The following is an 11,596-nucleotide window of genomic DNA, read 5'->3' on the forward strand; positions in this document are numbered from 1 at the left end:
GCAACCTTCTCTTTTATGCCTTTTAAAAAATATGGGATAAGAATATAACTCAATCCACTGCATGACATTTCGGAATTTTAGGCAAAAGATTATGATATCTGAAAAAATAATCCGTGTCTCGCCTCATAAATTAATGGATATCATAATCTTGACAAAATATTGACCCCGTAATTCAAGTTGCTTAGAGAAATGTCCATGTCTCAGGCACAAATTAATAATAAATTTTTGTAATCCTTGTGTATGATGCCTAAAATCACATGAAAACCAGATCAATACAAAAAAATGGAATTTAAAATCAGATAGCAATCACCTATTGAACAAATAAATTTCACGCAGATGACTAGGACCGTGAAAAATGATCTAAGTCACTTGGAGGACAATGGGGGATCCCAGTGCTTTTTTTAATGTCGATATCCAGGAAACCTGCAAAATAAAGAATTCTCCAAGTTGTGGAAAGGCTGAAAAATTCCAAAAGAAATTAGCAACGTGAACTTTACCAAAGGAGGTCTCAGCAGGTTGTCGCCACACGACAGCTTCGTCGTTAGGTCGGCCGCCGATTCGCAGTCGACGCTTCGGGTTTGCAGCTGACCTGGAGAGCGATTCTCACATGGCGACTTGATTTGGATGTGAGATTTACTCTCCAGACACTTCCCACCAAAATGTGAGGCAGTTCTAATCCGGTAACAATCGCTAGATGGCTTGGGATTTTGTCGGGACAGTAGCGACGATGTATTAGCGACTGAGCGTTGCGGCTAGCGAGGGTGACGAAACTGAGGAACGCTGGTTGTACAGTGGCTCACAATGGCAGACAAAAGAAAACGGACCCCTTTCACGGGAGGATAGCATGTACCGAAACAAGTTCTTTTAAACACCAAATAGCAAGGTTTATCACAAAAATCAATATGGAACCACGGTGCCGAATCGAACGAGCTTCGGACGAGAAAACAGAGATGTCGGGGCCGATGCGGCGACAGTATTAAGATCAATGCAAGCCCGTTGAAAGCAGTAAAGGCAACGGCGAAGATTTGAGCAAAACCGTCGGGACCAAGAGAGAGAGTCGCATGGACAGAGGCACCAGGACGTCAATGATCTGGAGTTTCTGGTGAAAATATTACGCCCATCTGCCGAAGCGAAATATGGTGATATCCTTCCTTTTTCTGTTCATTTCTTTCCCACAATGACTCCTCTGATCTCTACTTGCTTCTTTTGAGCCGCGAAAAGTACATGCTATGATTTCTTCCTTGTTTTGTTCATGATTCCCACCAATCATGAGCATGAACCTCGATTGCTCAAAGAATAATCAACTTATAGCCTCATGCCGACTAATCATTTTTTTTTTCAACTATACACTTTCCATTCGAAATCTTCCCCTTGCAGTGAACACGTTCAATGAATTTCGACCAAAGTTCATCATTGGACCAATTTCCCATATGAATTTCGGCACTCGCAACGTGCACGGGCATGATCAAATTTTGTCTCACTTGGGGCTTAGTCCACCTTGTCAATTAAATTCACGAGAACTATATCCACCGCCGCCGATCAAATTAAAATACAAATGCGATGTATGCAGAAATTAGATTGATCTAAATACGAAATTTATGCAAATAAAATAAATGTCATTCTCTAATTTTATATGCAAAATTAGAATCCTAAAAAAATAGTCAAAATTTAGGTGTCAACACTGACCATTTTGAACCCCCCACCCAAAAAAAAAAAAAGGTAGAGGGATGATGATTTCAAGTTTTGGGCAAAAATACAGCGGCATTTACAGATATTATCCCAAAAATTTGCTGGCTGCTAGTAAACGCAGAATATTTGAAGCTTGCCCCACTCAACATGATTAAGAACCGCCATTGCTAAAGCTTCTCTTACATGGATTTTGAATGGATGAATGCACAACAAGTGTAAACAGCTAGGGTTGCATTTCGTAACCAGGATAAAAATCAAGATTGGATAGATATTTATACTATCCTATCCTGTATTAAATTCCTACTCAAGACAGGATAAAGTCGAATATAAGAGGGATATAATTCGGTTTAAAAAAAAAGAAAGATGTTGAAGCATCACAATTCCTCCGTAGTTCTTTGATTCACTTCAAAGCTTCACGAAAATGACAAGAGAGTCGAAACTCCTTCTCCTCCATAGTTCTTTGATTCATGCCAAAAGCCCACAAAAGTAACAAGTCATTCACATTCATAACTCTGGGGTTTAAGTTGAAACTTTACAAAAAAGTGAGAGAGTCAAAGCATTACATTTTTCGGAATCATGAAAGTGAATCATGTTTTCTCTCTCTTACTAGATTTGGCATCCACTACCTGATTTACCCCATCAATGTTACTCTAGCCCGTTTACACTTAATGTCATAGTCGAATATGTGGCTCACTATGTTGCAATGTGCTCCTTTGCGTTTGAACATGGATTAATTGATGGAGGCTATCTCCGTTTGTGCATTTGTAGCTTCTTTAGCGGTTAATCGCGAGAGATTCTTACTAGGGGTGAGCGAGACGGACCGACCAAACAAGGGACCGCTCCGACTGGAACGAACTAGCCAACTCAGTCCGGTTCTTAGTTCCATAAAATTGGAACCTATGATTTTCAATACGATTTCCGGTTCCATAGGGGAATCGGACCGCTCAGATTTAACCGATTACATTTTTTATTTTTTTAAACATAAATCTAATAATTCACTAGTTATTTTTTATTTTTAAATGAAAATCAATTTTTGGTTAATATATTAAAATTAAAGTATGTATTGCTCACTCCTATCAATAATTCACCAGCTCCATTGGACTTGATCAGAAACTAGTCACCCCTAATACTTATCATCTCCATTTGTGGATTTTCATATTTACTTACACTAGTTGTTGTTGAAACCAAACAATGGACATGATAAGATATGATAATATCCAATTTTATTACTACGATTCATCAAATAGATAATATAATATAACAAAATACATTAAATTCATATCATGTCATGTTGAGCCCTAACATAGTAACATGTGTGAAAATCCAAATGACCAAACACATCATAATTAACTTATAATCTATTGGTGATTGCTTCAATTAATCATATCCATACCTCTACTTGTTCATTTATTTGTCAAGAGAGATTGACGCATAATTTTTTACCATGGATTTAGTAGACTGCAAAACAGGATTAGCTCATTGACGTTCTAGATGAACATTGTATAGTTGCCTCATGGCCATGTTGTTATCTTTTATGTATTTGACAAGAAGATTGTCCAAAAAGTCCAAAACCTATGACGGCCATGTCGGTCCTAAATTTTTCATAGTGATAAACCTTTAGATGATTTTTCAAAGTAGTCCATCTGGTCAATTTCGGCCGGAAATTGTTAAGAGAGACCAATTTTTCAATTTTAAAAAAAATTCGAATTTTTTCTTTTTTTCTTTTCCCTACTTTGCCTTTTCATTTATCCTTCATCATTTTTACGGTCATCGGGGCCCCAATGACTCTCGTTGGCCAAAGGCGAGGGTGTTGCAGCCATCACAGCAACTGGCAAAGAAACAAGTAAAAAGGAAAAAGGAAAGAAAATGAAAGGAAAAAATTAATAGATTCAGAGAATTAAAGAAATTTACAAAAATCATCCATGTGAGCACAAATTGTCACTAACCCTACCATGTGAGATCGGTGGTGCTAACGTAATCGCCATATCAGTAATTTTCGACTAAAATTGATCAAATAGACTACATTCATCAAAAGGTTTAGGACCAAATTGACAAAATTAAAAAAATTAGAATCGAATTAGCCACAAATAGTAGACTTAGGGCTTTTGGGACAACTATCGCTGCATATTCTTATCGATTTTGATAATTGCGAAGCTCCATCTGACATTCTAGATAAACATTGTATGGTTGCCTTGTGACCATGTCATTATAGATATCATATTCATATTGTCAACATGCAAAGAGTACGGCGTACCAAAGATATTTTGGCGATTATTGCCGTGATGAGCGCCCCCACCGTGGTTCTTGTGAATTGATGTATGATTATTTCATGCACTGAAAAATGCATGAAACTGAGAAATATTTTCCATCGATTCACGAATCAAAACTTGACAGGAGACCGCATGGCTCGTCCCCACCCGATAGGATTTGAATGGTGACCTCCAATTCACGAGCTGGTAATCTCTTGATTCCCAACCCGCTACGTCGATCCCGAAAGGTGAAGTTTCATCTTCTTTTTCCCAAAAAAATGAGCTAAAAATAGCATGAAAATTCTTCGGCCCTATAAAATTCACATCATTTGGAGTTCACTTCACCCAATGAAGATCTCAAAATCCACTGTTGCTACTGAGACCTCGGCAAGAGATATCCAGCATGGATAGACGTCAAAGATCTCGATGGCTATAGGACAAAGCTCAAGGTGTCCCGTAGCGTCTAGCTCCATGTCAGGAGAAAATATTGGGTACCTGCAAGGTATTGCTTACGTGGTTCCCTTACCCATTCATCTTGTGACACATGTCCCAGTCGGGGTCCACCAATTAGGAAAAGGAAAAACTCTCTTCTCTCTTTTCATGATCACGGTCACAATCACAATCTCCCCGTCTCTCTCTTTCTGTCTCTCTCTCTCTCTCTTTCCCTGACGCTCTTTCTGTTGGGACTTTATTTTTAAAGTTTCGTAATAAGTTGAATGAGAAATGAGGGATAAAGAGTCCCATAATGAAAAAAGAGTAGAAGAAAGATGAGATTTAAATATTAGAACATCTCAAATGGGTTTGGGCCCCAAGAGACACCCCACTTTTGTGGAGGGGAGAGGACCTACACAAAGTGAGGTTGGCCTCACACACGCGCGCGCGCCCCGCCTGCCGATGGGTTGAGCCGGGCTGATTCATATTCCTATTCTTATTCCTATTTTTTAACCCATCAATTTTTTATTTTATTTTATTCTATTGTTTTTCTTTTTGGACGTGGACTAACTTTTTTTTTTTGGTCCATACGTGGACTAACTTGAACAGATGTGTTTGTTTAGAAACTTCCTTGAACGAACATGTTGATCAACCGTATTCCTTCGTCAACGAAATGATACGACTTCGTGGCTTTTTGCCGACAAACTCCGTCGATTCGACTTCATTCTTTTGATGAAACAGTATGCTTCGTTGACAACCGTCGTGGAGACTTCGTGACTTTTCGTCGATGTCTCAATATATAGAGCCCTTGACATTTTCCGAACAGTGAATTATTCTCTCGGCATTTCATTTCTTCTTGCGCTACAACGTACAATTCTCTTCCTTCTTATTTTCCGTGAGACTATTCTGCAAAGTTGTGTTCGAAGATTTTCTCTAAAGTAGTACCGCTTAGAGGAAAGATGATCCGTTCTCTCTTGGGAGGCAATTGTCCAAGAACCTTGGATACCGGTTGAGGGGATAAACTTATCTTAAGGACACAGCGTGAATTCGTTGGGCTCGGATCATTCTCATCTGCATTTGGTTATTTAATTGCATTGGGTTCAGGTTTGTCGATCAATTTATTTTACTCAGCATATTTATGAAGTTAACGTGTATTTATATGTGTGTGTGTGTGTGTGTGTGTGTGTGAAATTAAACTATAAACTGTATGATGGAATCTTAATTATTTTTTTAGTGTTATTTTATGACCCTTCTTTATATTTTTATTATTGCCATTCTTATCTACATTCATTTTTTTGTTGCGGGTTAATAATTTTTTCGGTACTGTTGCCCGTTAAACAATTTCGTTACTAGTGCGTGAAAAAAAAAATCATATTCTTGCTGTTGTGTGGTTTGGTTCATTAATTACTATTTTCATATTAGAAATGGCATCAACTTCGACAATGCCTATTGTGTCTATTCCGACTCATGGAGAGAAGCCAGAAAAATTCAATGGGGCTTATTTCAAGAGATAGCAATAGAAGATGTTGTTCTATCTCACGGCATTGAATTTGGCAATGTTCCTCAATGAGGATGCTCTTAAGTTGAATGAAAGAGAGACAAACAAGGAGAAGGTTGCTCTGTAGATGAGCGGAAGCATCCTTGTGTCGTAGCTATGTCCTCAATGGTCTAAACAATTTCCTATACAACGTCTATAGTCCACTGAAAATGGGTAAGGAGTTGTGGGAAAATTTGGATAAAAAATACAAAACTAAAGATGCCGGATTGAAGAAATTCATTGTCGGTAAATTTTTGGACTTTAAGATGATTGATTCAAAAACTATCTTAAGTCAAGTTCAAGAACTTCAAGTGATAATGCATGACATTCATGCTGAAGGAATGATAATTAGTGAATCATTTCAAGTAGCTGCTTTAATTGAAAAGTTACCACCGTCTTGGAAAGATTTCAAGAATTATCTCAAACACAAGAGAAAGGAGTTATCACTTGAAGACTTGATTGTTCAATTGAGGATAGAGGAAGACAATAGGCTTTCTGAGAAGAAAGTTGGCAAAAATTTGGAGGTCTCAAGGGCTAATGTTGTTGAAGAAGGATCAAAACCTAATAAGAAGAGAAAAATGCCTAACAAGTCTGGAGAGGGATTCACCCAAGGCCTGAAGAAGTTCGTTGGCAAGTGCTTCAACCGTTGAAAGTCCGGACATCGAGCCAAAGACTGCAGAGCCAAGAAAAGATAAAAAACTCGGGCAAATATGGTGGAACATATTTCTGATGGTATTGAGAATATCAATCTTACTGTTATGATATCCAAGTGTAACATGATGGGAAACCCCAAAGAATGGTGGATTGATATTGGAGCAACTCATCATATTTGCGCTAACAAATCTATGTTCTCATCTTACAAGTTTGTGGGAGGTGATGAAAAACTTTATATGGGTAATTCATCTACCTCTAAGGTTGACAATGTTGGAAAGGTTGCTTTGAAGATGACATCCGGGAAAATCGTGACACTAAACAATGTTCTACATGTACCATACATACGCAAGAATTTAGTGTCCGGATCTCTCCCGAGCAAGAATGGCTTTAAGTTGGTTTTTGTATCCGATAAATTTGTACTTTCTAAAAATGAGATGTATGTAGGAAAGGGTTATCTGAGTGATGGATTGTTCAAGCTGAATGTAATGACTATTATATCCAAGGATAATACAAATAAAGTTGCTTTTATTTATGTGCTTGAGTCTCCCGACATTTGGCACGCTAGACTATGACATGTTAATTATAAGTCAATGAAGAAATTAATGAACATTGGATTATTGCCAAAGTTCGACTGTCCTATTGAAAAATGCCAAGTGTGTGTTGAATCTAAATTTTCTAAGCCTCCTTTTCATGTTGTAAATAATAAAATCATAGAACCTTTAGATTTAATACACATAGACATATGTGATATGAAATCAATACCGTCAAAGGGTGGTAATAAGTATTTTATCACATTTATAGATGACTATTCAAGGTATTGTTATGTTTATTTGCTTAATAGCAAAGATGAAGCGATTAATGCTTTTAAAACTTATAAATCTGAAGTTGAAACTCAGTTAAATAGGAAAATTAAAATGATAAGAAGTGATAGAGGAGGTGAATTTGAATTTCCTTTTGAGGAAATATGTACTGAGTTTGGTATCATTCACTAATTCAACGCTCCTTATACACCGCAATCGAATGGGGTGACGGAAAGGAATAATCGATCTTTAAAAGAAACTATGAATGCATTGTTGAATAGTTCTAGTTTATTGCAAAATTTGTGAGGGGAAGCTATTTTGACAACAAATTTTATCTTAAATAGAGTACCCCACAAAAGGATACAACAAAATCCCTATGAGAAGTGGAAAGGCAAAACGCCTAATTTGAATTATCTCAAAGTGTTGAGGGTGTTTGGCTAAGGTTGCGATTCCAAAACCTAAAAAAGTTAAGATATGACTGAAAACTGTTGACTATATCTTTATTGGATATGCTATTAATAGTAGTGCATATCAATTTCTTGTTCATAAATCCGGGGTCCCATATATACATGTTAATACAATCATTGAGTCAAGGAATGCTTCGTTCTTTGAAAATATATTTCCTTATAACACATCATATGAACCAATTGATAATGATAAGAGACCTCAAAATACTGCATTTAGAAGCGATCCTATGGAGGATGAACCTAGACGTAGTAAAAGACAAATGACTTCTACGTCTTTTGGACTTGATTTTCTAATATATTTGTTAGAGAATGAGCCTCGGACCTTTAAAGAGGCTGTGACATCCCCAGAAGCCTCGTTCTGGAAAGAAGTTATCAATAGTGAAGTTGAATCCATCTTATCAAACCATACTTGGAAATTGGTTTACCTCTCTCCCGGTAATAAACCACTATAATGTAAGTGGATTTTCAAGAAGAAAATGAAAGCATATGATACGATTAATAAATATAAGGCTAGACTTGTAGTAAAAGGCTACAAGCAATGAGAAGGTCTTGATTATTTTGACACTTATTCACCTATTACAAGAATTACATCTATAAGGATGCTAATTGCCATAGTTGCGGTGTATAAGTTTGAAATTCATCAAATGGATGTTAAAACGGCTTTCTTAAATGGGGATTTGGAAGAAAAAATTTATTTGGAACAACTTGAAGGGTTCATAGTTCCATGACAAGAAAAGAAAATATGTCGACTTGTTAAGTCTCTCTATGGCTTGAAACAAGCACCGAAACAATGGCATGCTAACTTCGACCAAGTCATATTGTCGAATGGTTTCAAAATTAATGAGTGTAATAAATGTGTATATGCTAAGAACACTCATAAGGGATTTGTTATTTTATGTTTGTATGTAGACGATATGCTTATAATAGGGAGCACCAATGAGGTTGTTAAGGCAACCAAATGCATGCTCACTAGTAAATTCAACATGAAAGACATTGGGGTCGCAGATGTTACTTTGGAAATTAAAATCCACAAAACATCCGAAGGATTGTCATTATCACAGTCTTACTATATAGAAAAGATTTTTGGAAAGTGCAAGAATCTAGACATTGTACCAATAAAGACTCCGATAGATGTTAATTTACATCTTTCAAAGAATACTGGTGAAAGCAAAGCTCAAAATGAGTATGCTAGTATACTGGGCGTTTAATGTATGTCATGAATTGTACTATGTCGGTTATAGCTTGTGTTGTGAGCAAGCTAAGTCGATTTACTGGTAGTCCAAATGAAAATCATTGGAGAGCTATGAAATACGTATTGGGCTATCCGAAGCATACACAAAACTATGTTTTGCATTACGCAGAGTATCCGGAGGTACTTGAAGGATACTGTGATGCAAATTGGATAACCGGCACAAGAGACACAAAATCCACAAGTGGATATGTTTTTACACTTGGTGGGGGAGCAGTGTCTTAGAAATCATCCAAACAAACTTGTATTGCGAGATCTACTATGGAATCATAATTTATTGTTTTGGATAAGGCCGGTGAAGAAGTAGAGTGGCTTCGAAATTTCTTAGAAGACATTCATAATTGGCCTAAACCGATGTCAGCCGTGTGTATTCATTGTGACGGTCAAGTGGCAATAGGCGGGGCAATGAATGTAATGTATAACGGTAAATCTCGACATATACATCGAAGACACAATATTGTAAGACAACTACTTTCTAGCGGAATTATCACAATTGACTATGTGAAGTCAAAAGATAATGTTGTGAATCCATTAATAAAAGGCCTAACTAGAGAGAATAGGTTTGAGGCCTATAAAAATAAGTCACCATAGCGGAAACCCTACCTAATTGACTAGAAATCCCAAGATCTAGGTTTAAAGGGACAACTAAGTTATGTTGGCGGTATAGTTTCTTGTCAACCGTTACTCATTCCCGTATAGAGACAATAAAGATATATGAAGGTTAAGCGTAAGTTTTTAATGATTTTGAATCAAGTATGTGATATGTCACACATTCAAAAATCACCTATGTGAATGTGAAGTGAGGGCCGCTTATATGGGAATTTGAAAGGCCGAATTCTCTAAAGCACTCATGAAATCAGGCGGTGTTCATGGCCAAAATGAACACAACAGTGAGAACCAACTTTGTTCGAAAGATAGTTGTGTGATTTATATTGTCTAGACTTACACCAAAGGTCGACGGTTCAAGGACATTAAGTCTAATGATTGATCGAGTAAGTCCGATATGTATCACTAGGGAAAGTTCAAAGTCTCGGACTACTTATCTCGATGCAACGTTCTCTCATGGAATAATCGCATATTGCATATCTTGCATTCACGAAAAGTCATGATGTTTGAATTTTTCATTCATGTGGGGGTTGTTGGGACTTTGTTTTCAAAGTTTCATAATAAGTTGAATGAGAAATGAGGGATAAAGAGTCCCACATTGGAAAAAGGGTAGAAAGAATATAGGTTTAAATATTGGAACATCTCAAATGGGATTTGGGCCCCGAGGGGCACCCCACTTTTATGGATGGGAGAGTACCTATACAAAGTGAGGTCGGCCTACATGCTCGTGCCGCTGCCTCCACCTTAGGCCGGTCGGCTTGGGTACGGGTACGGGTCGGGCCAGGCCGGTTCTTATTGCTATTTTTTAACCCATCAATTTTTTATTTTATTTTATTTTATTCTTTTTCTTTTTGGACGTGGACTAACTTAAACATATGTGTTTGTTTAGAAACTTCCTTGAACGAACATGCTTATCAACCGTATTCCTTCGTTGACGAAACGATACGACTTCGTGGCTTTTTGCCGACGAACTCCGTCGATTCGACTTCATTCTTTTGACGAAACAGTATGCTTCATTGACAACCGTCGTGGAGACTTCGTGACTTTTCGTCAACGTCTCAATATATAGAGCCCTTGACATTTTTCGAATAGTGAATTATTCTCTCGGCACTTCATTTCTTCTTGCGCCACAGCATACAATTCTCTTCCTTCTTATTTTCCGTGCGACTATTCTACAAAGTTGTGTTCGAAGATTTTCTCTAAAGTAGTACCGCTTAGAGGAAAGGTGATCCGTTCTATCCTAGGAGGCAATTGTCCAAGAACCTTGGGTATAGGTTGTGGGGACAAATTTGTCTTAAGGACACAACGTGAATTCGTTGGGCTCGGATCATTCTCATTAGCATTTGGTTATTTAATTGCGTTGGGTTCAAGTTTGTCGATCAATTTATTTTACACAGCATATTTATGAAGTTAACTTGTATTTATGTGTGTGTGTGTGAAATGAAACTACAAACCGTATGATGGAATCTTAATTCACGTGTTCTGTTCATCGTCATTTTTTCTTAGTGTTGAGATTCTACATGGATGCATACCACTTCATTGTTTATGTGGATGTATATTGATTATTAGCCAATTTCTGTAATACTCTTAAACCAACACTTTCTTCTCCAACCTCAAGTCCAAGCGTTCGCCATTGTTGGCCACCGTGAAGAGCACGATCGGAGTCTCTGGCAACGGGCTCGCCGCCGATGGATCCCTGTGACTTTGTACGTCTCATGAAGATGGACTTTAAGCCGTCCAAAATATCAATCGATGAGTATAAACCTAGCATTTTGCAATCACGAGCAATATGGCCTCACCGGTTTGCGGCATGGCCACCAGATATCAAGCATATAGCTACCTCGGCTGTGGCCGACAAACCCAGATTCGAGCTCAAGCGGCCATGGCTGCAAGTCGCAAGTCGAGCTCGAGCA

Source organism: Rhodamnia argentea, chromosome 7 (assembly GCF_020921035.1).
Source record: "Rhodamnia argentea isolate NSW1041297 chromosome 7, ASM2092103v1, whole genome shotgun sequence".
NCBI classification, from domain to species: Eukaryota; Viridiplantae; Streptophyta; class Magnoliopsida; order Myrtales; family Myrtaceae; genus Rhodamnia; species Rhodamnia argentea.